The following is a 13,260-nucleotide window of genomic DNA, read 5'->3' as shown; positions in this document are numbered from 1 at the left end:
CTATACCCAAAGGACTTAAAATCAGCATACTACAGAGATACAGCCACATCAATGTTCATAGCTGCTCAATTCACCATAGCCAGATTGTGGAACCAACCTAGATGCCCTTCAGTTGATGAATGGATAAAGAAACTGTGGCATATATTTACAATGGAATATTACTCTGCCATGAAGAATGATTAAATTATGGCATTTGGAGGCAAGTGGATGAAATTGGAGAATATCATGCTAAGTGAGATAAGACAGTCTCAGAAAACTAAAGGACGAATGGTCTCACTGATAAGTGGATGAGGACATATAATGGGGGGTAGGAGGGGTTAGCGTTAGGTTTAGGGTTAGGTTTAGGGTTAGGGATAAGGAGGGTGGTAAGAATGGAGGAAGGAAGGACTGTATAGAGGGAAAAGAAGGGTGGGAGGGGTGGGGGGAAGGGAAAAAATTAACAGAATGAATCAAACAACATTGCCCTATGTAAATTTATGATTTTTAATAAAAAAAGTTGCCCAAACCAAAATTATTATAACTCCAGAAATTAATCAAATATTTACATTTGCCTAAGGAGGATATATTCATGAAAATTGGCAAAATCTTGGTAAATATGTGTCTGTGGTGTTTTAGTTTGCCTTATCCACACCCCCTTCTCTTAAGCATTGTGGCAACCTTGAACACAACAGGCTTATAATTATGTTGCAAAGGAGTAGCATAGCTGGTATTGAGTGGATTAGGAAATACCGAAAAGTACAATTTGTAGAGATTATTATTATTTCTTCTGTTATACAGTTTTCTGGAAATCTCTATCTACATAGCTTGTCTTAAATAGATTTGACTCACTGCTCTTCCAATGCAAACAGTCTTTTCTCTTAAGGCATTTGTTGAAAACAATCCATGATAATTGTTCACCACTGAAGCTGTACCACTGGTAACAGTTTGGGCAAACAAGAAATTGACCATGAAACTTACAAATAAAAGCTAGGGAATAAGATAATCATACAGGAATGCAAAAATACTCTAGTATGTTCCTGGAGATCTAGAGACTATGTATGTGCATAGGACTGTGTCCATGTTCAGACATGTACGCATGTCCAGGAAAGACCTGGGAAGGCAATTAGATCTTACCTCTGGGATACTTTGAGGCTCCATGCAAGCACAAAATTATATGTCAGGCATAGTAGTTAACAGACTGCCTGATCACTGTTGGCATGTTCCAATCTGTTCACAGATCCCCTTTCAAAGATAGGGATACTTATTTATTTAAGGCATTTAAGAAAATACATGTTTGATCATTAGTGGATCACTCACTTAACAGATTTCCAGAGAAACACAAATGAAGAATAAAAAGTTCTGTAATAGAAATTTAGGAGCTGGCTTTGCTAAAAGCAGACTCTTCACTTGAGCTATAGATGCCTGATGGGTGAATAAAAGCAAGCCAAAAGATTGAAATTTCTGCTTTAACTTTTTAGGGTTGTTCAACCAATTTAAAGGGTTGCATTAACTTTTCTAGATGAAATAGAATGAAAAACATAGGGTAAGTAAAATGTCACCTTATTTATTTCATATGTACATTAACACATAGGCACAAACATATTTGCCTTCATTAATATTTGTTTCTTTTACTACCTACACTTTGGGTCATATTCTTGTTCAAATCTGCTCATAAACCTGTTAATCACTCAGAGTGTCTGTCTTAAAACTGGTTATAGAAAGTTGCTTAGTCCTAAATTTGCCTAACTTCTCTAGTGACCCTTAAAACTGAATATACAAGGATATGCATAACTAAGATATTTCAAGATTCCCCATGATTGGACTGCCTCCTAACTTAGAACAATTACCCCATGGTAGGAATTGAGCCTTACCCCTTCTAGCAGGGGCAATTAACTTGTGACTGGAACTGAATTGCCACCACAAGAAATAATGATAAATATGAGCAAGCATAACCTCACAAAACCAGACCTGAGGTAATGATCAGTCAGACCACAAACCAAAGACTGCTTCACTGTAATACTTCTAGCCACATGTGTTTGTTATTTCCATTATTTAAACCTGAGATATTCAATGGCAGGAGGCATCTCAATGCCCCATCTCAAATTATACTACAGTGCTATAGTAAAAGAAAAAAAAAAACAGCATGAGACTGGCATCAAAACAGACATGAAGACTAATGGAATAGACTAAAAGAAACAGAGACAAATCCACATACTTAGAGCCATCTGGCACTTAACCCTGGGGACAAAATACATGTTGGAGAGAAGATAACCTTTTTAACAAATGGTGTTTGGAAAACTGGGTATCTATATGTGGTAGAATGAAATTTGAGTCATATCCCTCATCCGTCACAAAATTCCACACAAAATGGATCAAAGACTTAGGAATTAGATCAGAAACCTTGCAGCTGCTAGAAGAAAATATAGGGTCAAATCTCTCATGCATGTGTAGGCATGAACTTCCTCAAAAAGACACCTTAAGCTCAAGAAATAAAACCAAGAATTAATAAGTCGGACATTATCAAATTGAAACAAAAACACTGCACAGCAAAGAAAATGATTAAGAGGATAAAGAGAAAGCCTACAAAACGGGGAAATAATCTTTGCTCAATGCTCCTCTGAAAGGGAATATATATCCAAAATACATTAAAAACTCAAAAAAACAAACCACACACACAAACAAATAACACAATCAAATAAACCAATCAATAACTGGACAAAATAACAAACAGACATGCTTCAAAGAAAAACATAAATTGCCAGGCATGATGGCATGCCTGTAATCCCAGTGGCTCAGGATCCTCAGCTGAGGCTGGAGGATTGGAAGTTCAAAGCCAGTCTCAGCAATTGAGTGAGGCCCAAAGACACTCAGCAAGATCCTGTCTCAAAATAAAGTACAAAAAGGTTTGGGGATATGTCTCATTGGTTATGGACCCCTGGGCTCAAACTCTGGTATCCCCACCAAAAAAGAAAAAAAAAAAAAACAAACAAACAAAAAAAAAAGTCAACAGATATAGGAAAAGAAAAGTTCAACATCTCTAGCAATCAGGGGAATGAAAATGAGAACTATGCTAAGAACTTATCTCACCCACATCAGATAAGATTTTATATCACTCCCATCAGAAAGACAATCAATGACACAAATAATAATAAACACTGGTGAGGATGCAGGGGGAAATGTACACTCATACATTATTGGGGGGACCACAAATTAGTGCAACTACTCTAGAAAGCAGTATGGAGATTCCTCAACAAATTAGGAATGGAAACACCATATGACCCAGCTATTCCACTCTTAGGTATTTATAGAAAAGAACTAAAATCTTTTTTTAAAATTATTTTTTATTTTTATTGACTGCAAATAAAATGTTTATACAGTAGAAATAAAGTGTTCATAGCAGGACACTTCACAATTTTTGAATTATGGAATCAGCCTAGATACCCATCAATAGATAAATGGATAAAGAAAATATGTATATATGCACAAAGGCGTATTACTCAGCCATAAAGAAGAATAAAATTATGGCATTTACTGGTTAATGGATGGGACTGGAGAACATCTTGCTAAACATAATAAGCAATACTCAGAAAATCAAGGATTGAATGTTTTCTCTCACATATGGAAGCTAGTGCAAAATAAAGAAGGTGGGTGGGGGATCAGACATCACAAAATATATGGAAGATCAGTGGAGAAGAAGGAGATCAAGAGTGAGGGAGGGGCCATCACTGAGTGACCCCGCCCAACCCCCATGCCAAGGTTGGTCGCCATCGCGGGGTGAGCCAGCCCGCCTGACACCCCAAGTTCGGATGCCATCACTGAGCGACCCTGCCTGACCCCCACACTGAGGTTGGACTCCATTGCTGAGCCTGCCACGCCTACTGCTGAGGGACACTGCAATTACTTCTGTGCTGACTCAGCGCACCCTCACTGGGACTCCCCAGCTTCTTTATAGGCTAGTGCAGGCATTTTGAATTATTTCTGAGGGTGCGGCCATCATCATCGGAAGGGCGGCTCCCTTACTGAGATACCCACAGGAGACTGGAGGACACTTGACAGGATCTAGGAGTCAAGAAGAGGAGGTATTGAGAGACTCAGGACCAACTCAGAACCACCAGGTGAGTCTCTCCCACTGGGCGGGCTCCCCAGACGGGGCAATAGTCCTGGAAAGCAGCGAACTTTGTGGAGTAGAGTGGCCCAGGGAGACTCCCCTGCTGGAGCAGTGAACCTGGTCAACCGGGAACATTGCAGAGGAGGGCCGCACAGCGAGAGGCTTCGATAGAGAGTGAGGGTCCCAGGCCCAGGTCACAGGACCAGACCACAGGCAGCTTCTCAGAGGAAGGCCGCACAGCAAGAGGCTTCGATAGAGAGTGAGGGTCCCAGGCCCAGGTCACAGGACCAGACCACAGGCAGCTTCTCAGAGGAGGGCCGCACAGCAAGAGGCTTCGATAGAGAGTGAGGGTCCCAGGCCCAGGTCACAGGACCAGACCACAGGCAGCTTCTCAGAGGAGGGCTGCACAGCAAGAGGCTTCGGCACATGGCGAGGCTCCCTGGCCCAGGCAGTAGCTCCGATCCCCAGGGAACATAACAGAGGAGGGCTGTGCATCAAGGGAGTCCCTCGCAGGGCCAGGCTCCCCAGCCCAGGTGGTAGGTTAGGACTCCTGGAATCATCGCAGAAGAGTCCAGGTAGTAGTTCTGGACTGAAAGGAAGTGCTCGGAGGAGAGCCGCCCAGTGATACTTCCCCACCAGGTGAGTCTTCCCTGCTGGGCGAGGCTTTCCCACCAGGGCACTAGAACCAGAGACACAGGCCCAGACCAGACGTGCCCCAGTCTGCAGTCCAGTCCCCTTTTGAATGACTATCAGTCAACGAGTGGAGGCACCTCTGCCCACTGACAAAGAATATACCCCACCTGAAGGCCACCACCCCTAGAGGGGCAGCTTCCTAGTGGAGCACCACATTATCAAGTTCCTCCAAGATTTCAGGCTACTGAAGGCTAAGAGGTGAGTTATTGGAAATCTATAGGGACAATATTAGTCAATAGAGGAAATCTGCAATATCCCAGAATTTCACTACTAGAGGGGTAGATACCTAAACAATATGAGAAAACAAGGGAAGAAAATGTCCCCAAAAACCTAGATGATATAGCAATAAAATCCAATGACAGCATGGCAGAAGAAATGTCAGAAAGGGAGTTCAGAGTGTACATAATTAAAATGATCAGGGAAGCAAACAATGAGATAAAGAGCAAATGCAAGCTTTGAATGATCGCACCACTCAACAGTTAAAAGACCAAATGCAAGAAGCAAAAGATCATTTCAATAAACAGTTAGAGACACTGAAAAAAAAAAGCAAACAGAAATTCTTGAAATGAAGGATACAATAATCCAAATTAAGAACTCCATAGAAAGCATAACCAATAGATAGAACACCTGGAAGACAGAACATCAGACATTGAACACAAAATATTTAAACTTGAAAACAAAGTTGACCAAACAGAGAAGATGGTAAGAAATCATGAGCAGAATCTACAAGAATTATGGGATATCATGAAAAGGCCAAATTTAAGAATTATTGGGATTGAGGAAGGCTTAGTGAAACAAACCAAAGGAATGAACAATCTATTCAATGAAATAATATCAGAAAATTCTCCAAATCAGAAGAGTGAAATGGAAAAATCAAATACAAGAGGCTTATAGGACTCCAAATATACAAAATTAAAACAGACCCACACCAAGACATATTATAATGAAATACCTAACATACAAAATAAAGACACAATTTTGAAGGTTGCAAGAGAAAAAATAAATTTCATTCATGGAGAAATGAATATGGAAATCAGCAGATTTTTCAACCCAGACCCTAAAAGCTAGAAGGGCCTGGAACAACATTTTTCAAGCCCTGAAAGAAAATGGATGCCAACCAAGAATCTTATACCTAGAAAAACTTAACTTCAGATTTGACGATGAAATAAGATCCTTCCATGATAAACAAAAGCTAAGAGAATTTACAAAAAGAAAGCCAGCATGGCAGAACATTCTCAGCAAAATATTCCATGAGGAAGAGATGAAATACAACGATGCAAATCAGTAATGGGAGAAACTACCCTAAAGGAATAGCCAAATAAAGGAGAAACCAAGTCTTGTTGAAAAACAAAAATGAGCCAAATGACCAGGAATACAAATCATATCTCAATAATAACCCTGAATGTTAATGGCCTGAACTCATAAATCAAAAGACATAGACTGGCAGAATGGATTAAAAAGAAAGACCCAACAGTATGCTGCCTGCAAGAGACTCATCTCATAGAAAGAGATACCCACAGACTAAAGGTGAAAGGATGGGAAAAACATACAATGCACACGGACACAGCAAAAAAGCTGGAGTATCCATCGTCATATCATATAATGTGGACTTCAAGCCAAAGTTAGTCAGAAGGGATAGAGAAGGATATTTAATACTGCTTAAGGGAAGCATAAATCAGCAAGACACAACAATCATAAATATTTATGCCCCAAACAATGGCTCATCCATGTATGTCAAACAAATACTTCTCCATTCCACAAATCAAGTAGACCACAACACAATAATCCTAGGTGATTTTAGCACACCTATCTCACCACTGGACAGATCTCCCAAACAAAAATTGAACAAAGAAATCATAGATCTCAATGACACAATCAATAATTTAGACTTAGGGGACATTTATAGAATATACCATCCAACAAAGAGCAAATACACTTTTTTCTCAGCAGCACATGGATCCTGCTCTAGAATGTACCATATATTATGCCACAAAGCTAATGTTAGCAAATACAAGAAGATAGAGATACTACCTTGTATTCTATCAGATCATAATAAATTGAAATTAGAAATAAATGACAGAATAAAAAACAGAAACTTCTCCAATACCTGGAGATTAAATAATACACTATTGAATGATGAATGGATAACAGAAGATATCAGGGGGAAATAAAAAAAAAATTCTTAGAGGTAAACAAGAACAAAGATGCATCATATCAAAATCTCTGGAACACTATGAAAGCAGTACATAGAGGAAAATTTATTTCATGGAGTGCATTCAATAAAAGAAGAAAAAATCAACAAATAAACGACCTAACGCTACAGCTCAAAGCCTTAGGAAAAGAAGAACACATCAACACCAAAAGTATTAGAAGACAGGAAATAGTTAAAATCAGAGCTGAAATCAATGAAATTGAAACAAAAGAAACAATCAAAAAAATTGACAAAATAAATAATTGGTTTTTTGAAAAAATAAAAAAAATCACTAAACCCTTAGCCACACTAACAAAGAGAAGGAGAGAGAAAACTCAAATTACTAAAATTCAGTATGAACAAGGAAATATCATGGCAGATACGATTGAAATACAAAACATAATTAGCAGCTATTTGGAAAATGTATACTCCAACAAAATAGAAAATCTCAAAGACGTCAACAGGTTTCTAGAAACAAATGAATTGCCTAAACTGAACCAAAAGGACATACACAATTTAAATAGATCAATTTCAAGTAGTGAAATAGAAGAAGTCATGAAAAGCCTACCAACAAAGACCAGAACTCAGCCGAGTTCTACAAAACCTTAAAAGAAGAGCTCATTCCATTACTCCTCAATGTATTGCATAAAATAGAAGAGGAGGGCACCCTCCCAAACTCATTCTATGAAGCCAATATCACCCTGATACCTAAATCAGATGGAGACACATTGAGGAAAGAAAATTTCAAACCAGATCCTTAATGAACACAGGTGCAAAAATTCTCAAAAAAATGTTAGCAGATTGCAGAAAAATATATTAAAAAGATAGTGCACCACGATCAAGTGGGTTTTATCCCAGGGATGCAAATTTGGTTCAACATCTGGAAATCAATAAATGTAATTCACCACATCAACAGACTTAAAGTCAAGAATCACATGATTATTTTGATAGGTGCAGAAAAAGCATTTGATCAAATGCAGCACCCCTTCATGCTCAAAACACTAGAAAAAAATAGGGATAGTGGGAACATTCCTTAATATTGTAAAGGCTACCTATGCTAAGCCCATGGCCAATATCATTCTAAATGGTGAAAAACTGAAAGTGTTCCCACAAACAACTGGAACAAGGCAGGGATGCCCTCTTTCACCACTTCTATTCAACATCATCCTTGAAACTCTAGCCAGAGCATTTAGACAGACCAAATAAATTAAAGGGATACAAATAGGAATTGAAGAACTCAAATTATCCCTATTTGCTGATGACATAATTATATATTTTGAGGAACCAGGAAATTCCACCAGAAAACTTTTAGAACTCATAAGTGAATTCAGTAAAGTAGCGGAATATAAGATCAATGCTCATAAATCTAATGAATTTTTATTCATAAATGATGAATCCTTAGATAAAGAAGTTAGGAAAACTACCCCATTCACAATAGCCTCGAAAAAAATAAAATACTTGGAAATCAATCTCACAAAAGAGGTGAAAGACCTCTACAATGAGAACTACAGAACACTAAAGAAAGTAATTAAAGAAAACCTTAGAAGATGGAAAGATCTCCCATGTTCTTGGATAGGCCGAATTAATATTGTCAAAATGGCCGTACTACCAAAAGTGCTATACAGATTCAATACAATTCCAATTGAAATCCCATTGATGTACCTCACAGAAATTGAGCAAGCAATCATGAAATTCATCTGGAAAAGTAAGAAACCCAGCATAGCTAAAGCAATCCTTAGCAGGAAGAGTGAGGCAGCGGGTATCACAATACCAGAACTTCAATTATACTACAAAGCAATAGTAACAAAAACAGCATGGTATTGGCACCAAAATAGACAGGTAGATCAATGGTACATAATAGAGGACCCAGAGATAAACCAAAATAAATACAGTCTTCTCATACTTAACAAATGTGTCAAAAACTTGCAATGGAGAAAAGGCAGCCTGTTCAACAATTGGTGCTGGGAAAACTGGAAATCCATATGCAACAGAATGAAACTAAACCCCTATTTCTCACCCTGCACAAAACTCAACTCAAAATGGATCAAGGACCTTGGAATCAGACCAGAGACCCTGCATCTCATAGAAGAAAATGTAGGTCCAAATCTTCAACATGTCAGCTTAGGGTCAGTCTTCCTTAACAGGACTCCAATAGCACAAGAAATAAAAGCAAGAATCAATAACTGTGATAGATCAAACTAAATATCTTTCTCTCAGTAAAGGATACTATCAGCAATGCGAAGAGAGAGCCTACAGAGTGGGAGAAAATCTTTGCCACTCCTACTTCAGATAGAGCACTAATCTCCAGAATCTATAAAGAACTCAAAAAACTCTGCACAATAGGTGTTGGAGAGGATGTGGGGAAAAAGGTACACTCATACATTGCTGGTGAGGTTGCAAATTGGTGCAGCCACTCTGGAAAGTAGTGTGGAGATTCCTTATAAAACTTGGAATGGACCCACCATTTAACCCAGGTATCCCATTCCTCGGTTTATACCCAACGGACTTAAAATCAGCATACTACAGTGATGCAGCCACATCAATGTTCATAGCTGCTCAATTCACCATAGCCAGATTGTGGAACCAACCTAGATGCCCTTCAATTGATGAGTGGATAAAGAAAGTGTGGCATATATATACAATGGAATATTCCTCAGCCATAAGGAATCATACAATTATGGCATTTGCAGGCAAATGGGTGAAATTGGAGAGTATCATGCTAAGTGAAATAAGCCAATCTCAGAAAACCAAAGGACTCATGATCTCACTGATAAGCGGATGATGACACATAATAGGGGGTGGGAGGGGGGCAAGAATGGAGGTAGGAGGGACTGTATAGAGGGAAAAGAGGGGTGGGATGGGTGTGGGGAAGGAAAAAAAATAACAGAATGAATCAAACAACATTACCATATGTAAATGTATGAATATGCAAATTGTATGCCTTTACTTCATGTACAAACAGAAACGACATGTATCCCATTATTTTTACAATAAAAATAAAAAAAAATAATAAGAGCGATGGAGGAAGAGGAATAGGAAAGTTGAGGAAAATGGAATGAATTTAACAAAATTACAATATTTGCATGTATGAATATAACATAGGGAATTTCACCCTTATGTATATATAGAAATTATTAATCAAAAATTAGCAAATGCATAAATGAAAGGAAGATTATTAGAGCATAGGAAGGGAGGGAAGATGGGAGGAAAAAGCAGAGGGAATGGGGATTGAAATCAAATTCCATGCACCTGTGATTTTTTCAAAACGAACCCAACTGCTATAGGTAACTATTATGCTCTGATAAAAGAAAGAAAGAAGTCTGAGGTCTTTTCAGTATCTCCAAAGACACAGGTGAATGCTTGCCCCCTCCCCCTTATCTTCCTCTTAAGGCTATAGTAAGTTCCTTTCCTGCTTTTTACCATCACTTATTCTGTTTGATTTTTCAGCCTAGTGGTAGGGCCTAGTCTCTTGAAACTCCAAGAAGTTAGGCCCCTTGCCTAGCACTCTGGTAACAACTTTATAAAATTGATTTAGGAAGTAACTAAACAAACAATTATTAATAATTACAAGAATAATCCAAAACAATAACAAACTCTAGAAGAAGGGGATAAACTGATTTCCAGAGTTGCCCTATTTTATTATTTAAAATGTAATTTTCCAAAAAAAGTTATGAGGCATAGAGAATAAAAGTATAAACTGCTGGACATACCCAGAAAAAAGCAGTCAAAGGGAGCTCCCTGGATAAGCCAAAATTTTGGGAATTCTTGAGATAGAATTTGGAATAATTATTTAAAATATCTTCAGGGCTGTGAAAGAAATTATGCCTACAAAATTAAGAAAAATAAGGAGCTTAAATGTGCCTCAGTAGAGCACTTTCCAAATAGCATGAGTAAGGTTCAATTTTTGGTACCAGCAATAACAAAAAAAGAAAATGATAAAAAGGTGCAAAATAGAAATTCTGGAGTTAAAAGTAAGAAAGAAAAAAATTGAAAACTACTTCTGAGATTCAATGCCAGATTTGAGTGGGCAGAAGAAATAATCAGTAATCAGTGATTTGAATGAAGGTCAACAGCTTATCCAGATTGAGGAGAAAAGAAATAAAGCACAACAACAAGCAAGCAGAGCCTCACAGATCTGTTTAATATCATTAAGTATTAAAACATCAACACATATATAATGTGGATCCCAGGAAGAAAGATCGAAAGTAGAAATAACAGGTAATATAAAGTATTTGATCAAGGGGTACAAACTTTCAGTTATAAGGATGAATAAACAGTGGAAATCTAATGTATATCATGACTACAGTTAATAATATTGTATCATTTACTTGAAGTTTGCTAAAATAGTAGATCTAAAGTATTCTCAATATAAATACACAGTAAGTTTGGTGATTGTCGTGATAATTAATTTGATTATGGTAATCATTTTACAATGTCTACATGTATTAAAATCTCACATAGTACACCGTGGATATATACAATTTTTATTTGCCAAGTATACCTCAATACAGCTTAAAGAAAAAGATAATGACTAAAAATTTCCCAAACTATATGAAAAAAATTAATATGCATCTATGATACATAAAGCAAAATTGAAATAGGATAAACTCAGAGATCCATACCTAAACAAAACCATAACCACATATTTAGAGTGACGAGCAAAGGACAGAGTGTTAAAACAAAAGAGAAGTGACTTAATAAAAAGATTGGTGGCATATTTTAAGTACTTAAATAAAAAAGACTGTTAAACAAGACTTCTAACACTGAGAAATACTATGTTTTAAAATGAATGTGAAGCTGGACACAGTGACACACACCAATAATCTCAAATACTTGGGAGGCTGAGGCAGAATGGTTGCAAGTTCAATGCAACCTTGGAAACTTAAACATAAATAATTAAAAGGGGCTGAGCATGTTGCAGTTCAGTGGTAAAGCAACTCTGGGTTTAATCCCAAGTACCAAAACAAGAAAAAAGTGAAGATAAGGTATCCCAAGATAAAACCATAATTTGTAACTAACACATTTGTGCAATGAGAAATACTAAAGGGAGAACTTCTGTTTGAAATGAAAGGACATAAAAGAGTAAATTGAATACACAAGAAGAAATGAAGGAAACCAGTAAGGGCAACTAAATTGGTAAATATGAAGGACAGTGTACATATATTCTTGTAAATCTCCTAACTGATTTAAAAGAATAAAGGAGAAATCTTGTTGATGAGTGCAAAATATATAGACATATAATTGCTATGACAATTATAGCAGGATAAATTGAAGAAGAAACAAGTTTTGTTATCTTATTTAAATTGATACTAGTCCATGCTTGGAACAGTATTTGGAACTAGATAGATATGACTCTGAACATTGCCTCTGTCACCATCTAACTAGAGATTATATTGCATTACCTTTCTGGCCTTTAACCTCCTCTTCCTTTTTTTCATTTTATTTTCTATTTGTTATAATGAATTATACGTGACAGTAGAAAGCATTTTGACACATTATACATAAATGGAGTACAACTTCTCACTCTTCTAGTTTTACATGTTGTAGAATAACACCAATCATGGGATCATATACACACATAGGGTAATAATGTCCGATTCATTCTACTATTCTTCCTAACCCATATCCCCTCCCACCTCTTCACTCCCCTCTGTCTAACCTAAAGTCCCTGTGTTCTTTCCTAGCCCGCACCTTATTGTGAATTAGCATCTATATATCAGAGAAAACATTTGCCCTTTTGTTTTGGGGGGTTGACTTATTTTGCTTAGCATAGTATTCCCCAGCTCCATTCATGTACCTGCAAATGCCATAATTTCGTTCTTCTTTAAGGCTGAGTAATATTCCATTGTGTACATGTACCACATTTTCTTCATTCATTCATCTGTTGAAGGGCATCTAGGTTGATTCCCTAGTTTGGCTATTGTGAATTGAGCTGCTATGAACATTGATGTGGCTGCATCACTATAGTATGCTGATTTTAAGTCCTTGGGTATAAACCGAGGAGTGAGATAGCTGGGTCAAATGGTGGGTCCATTCCAAGTTTTCTTGTTTTTTTCTTGGTGTTAAGTTTTTTGAGTTCTTTATATATCCTGGAGATTAATGCTCTATCTGAGGTGCATGTGATAAATTTTTTCTCCCATTCTTTAGGTTCTCTCTTCAGGCTATTGATTGTTTCCTTTACTGAGAAGATTTTTGGTTTATATATATATAAAAATATAGAGAATATTTCATCCATCAGTGAACAAATACAGGTTCTCAGCAGCACAAGGATCCTACTCTAAAAGAGACC

The sequence above is a fragment of the Sciurus vulgaris genome (assembly GCF_902686455.1).
Source record: "Sciurus vulgaris genome assembly, chromosome: X".
In the NCBI taxonomy this organism is placed as follows: domain Eukaryota; kingdom Metazoa; phylum Chordata; class Mammalia; order Rodentia; family Sciuridae; genus Sciurus; species Sciurus vulgaris.
The sequence above is the reverse complement of the archived record's forward strand: the minus strand, read 5'-3'. Positions refer to the sequence as shown.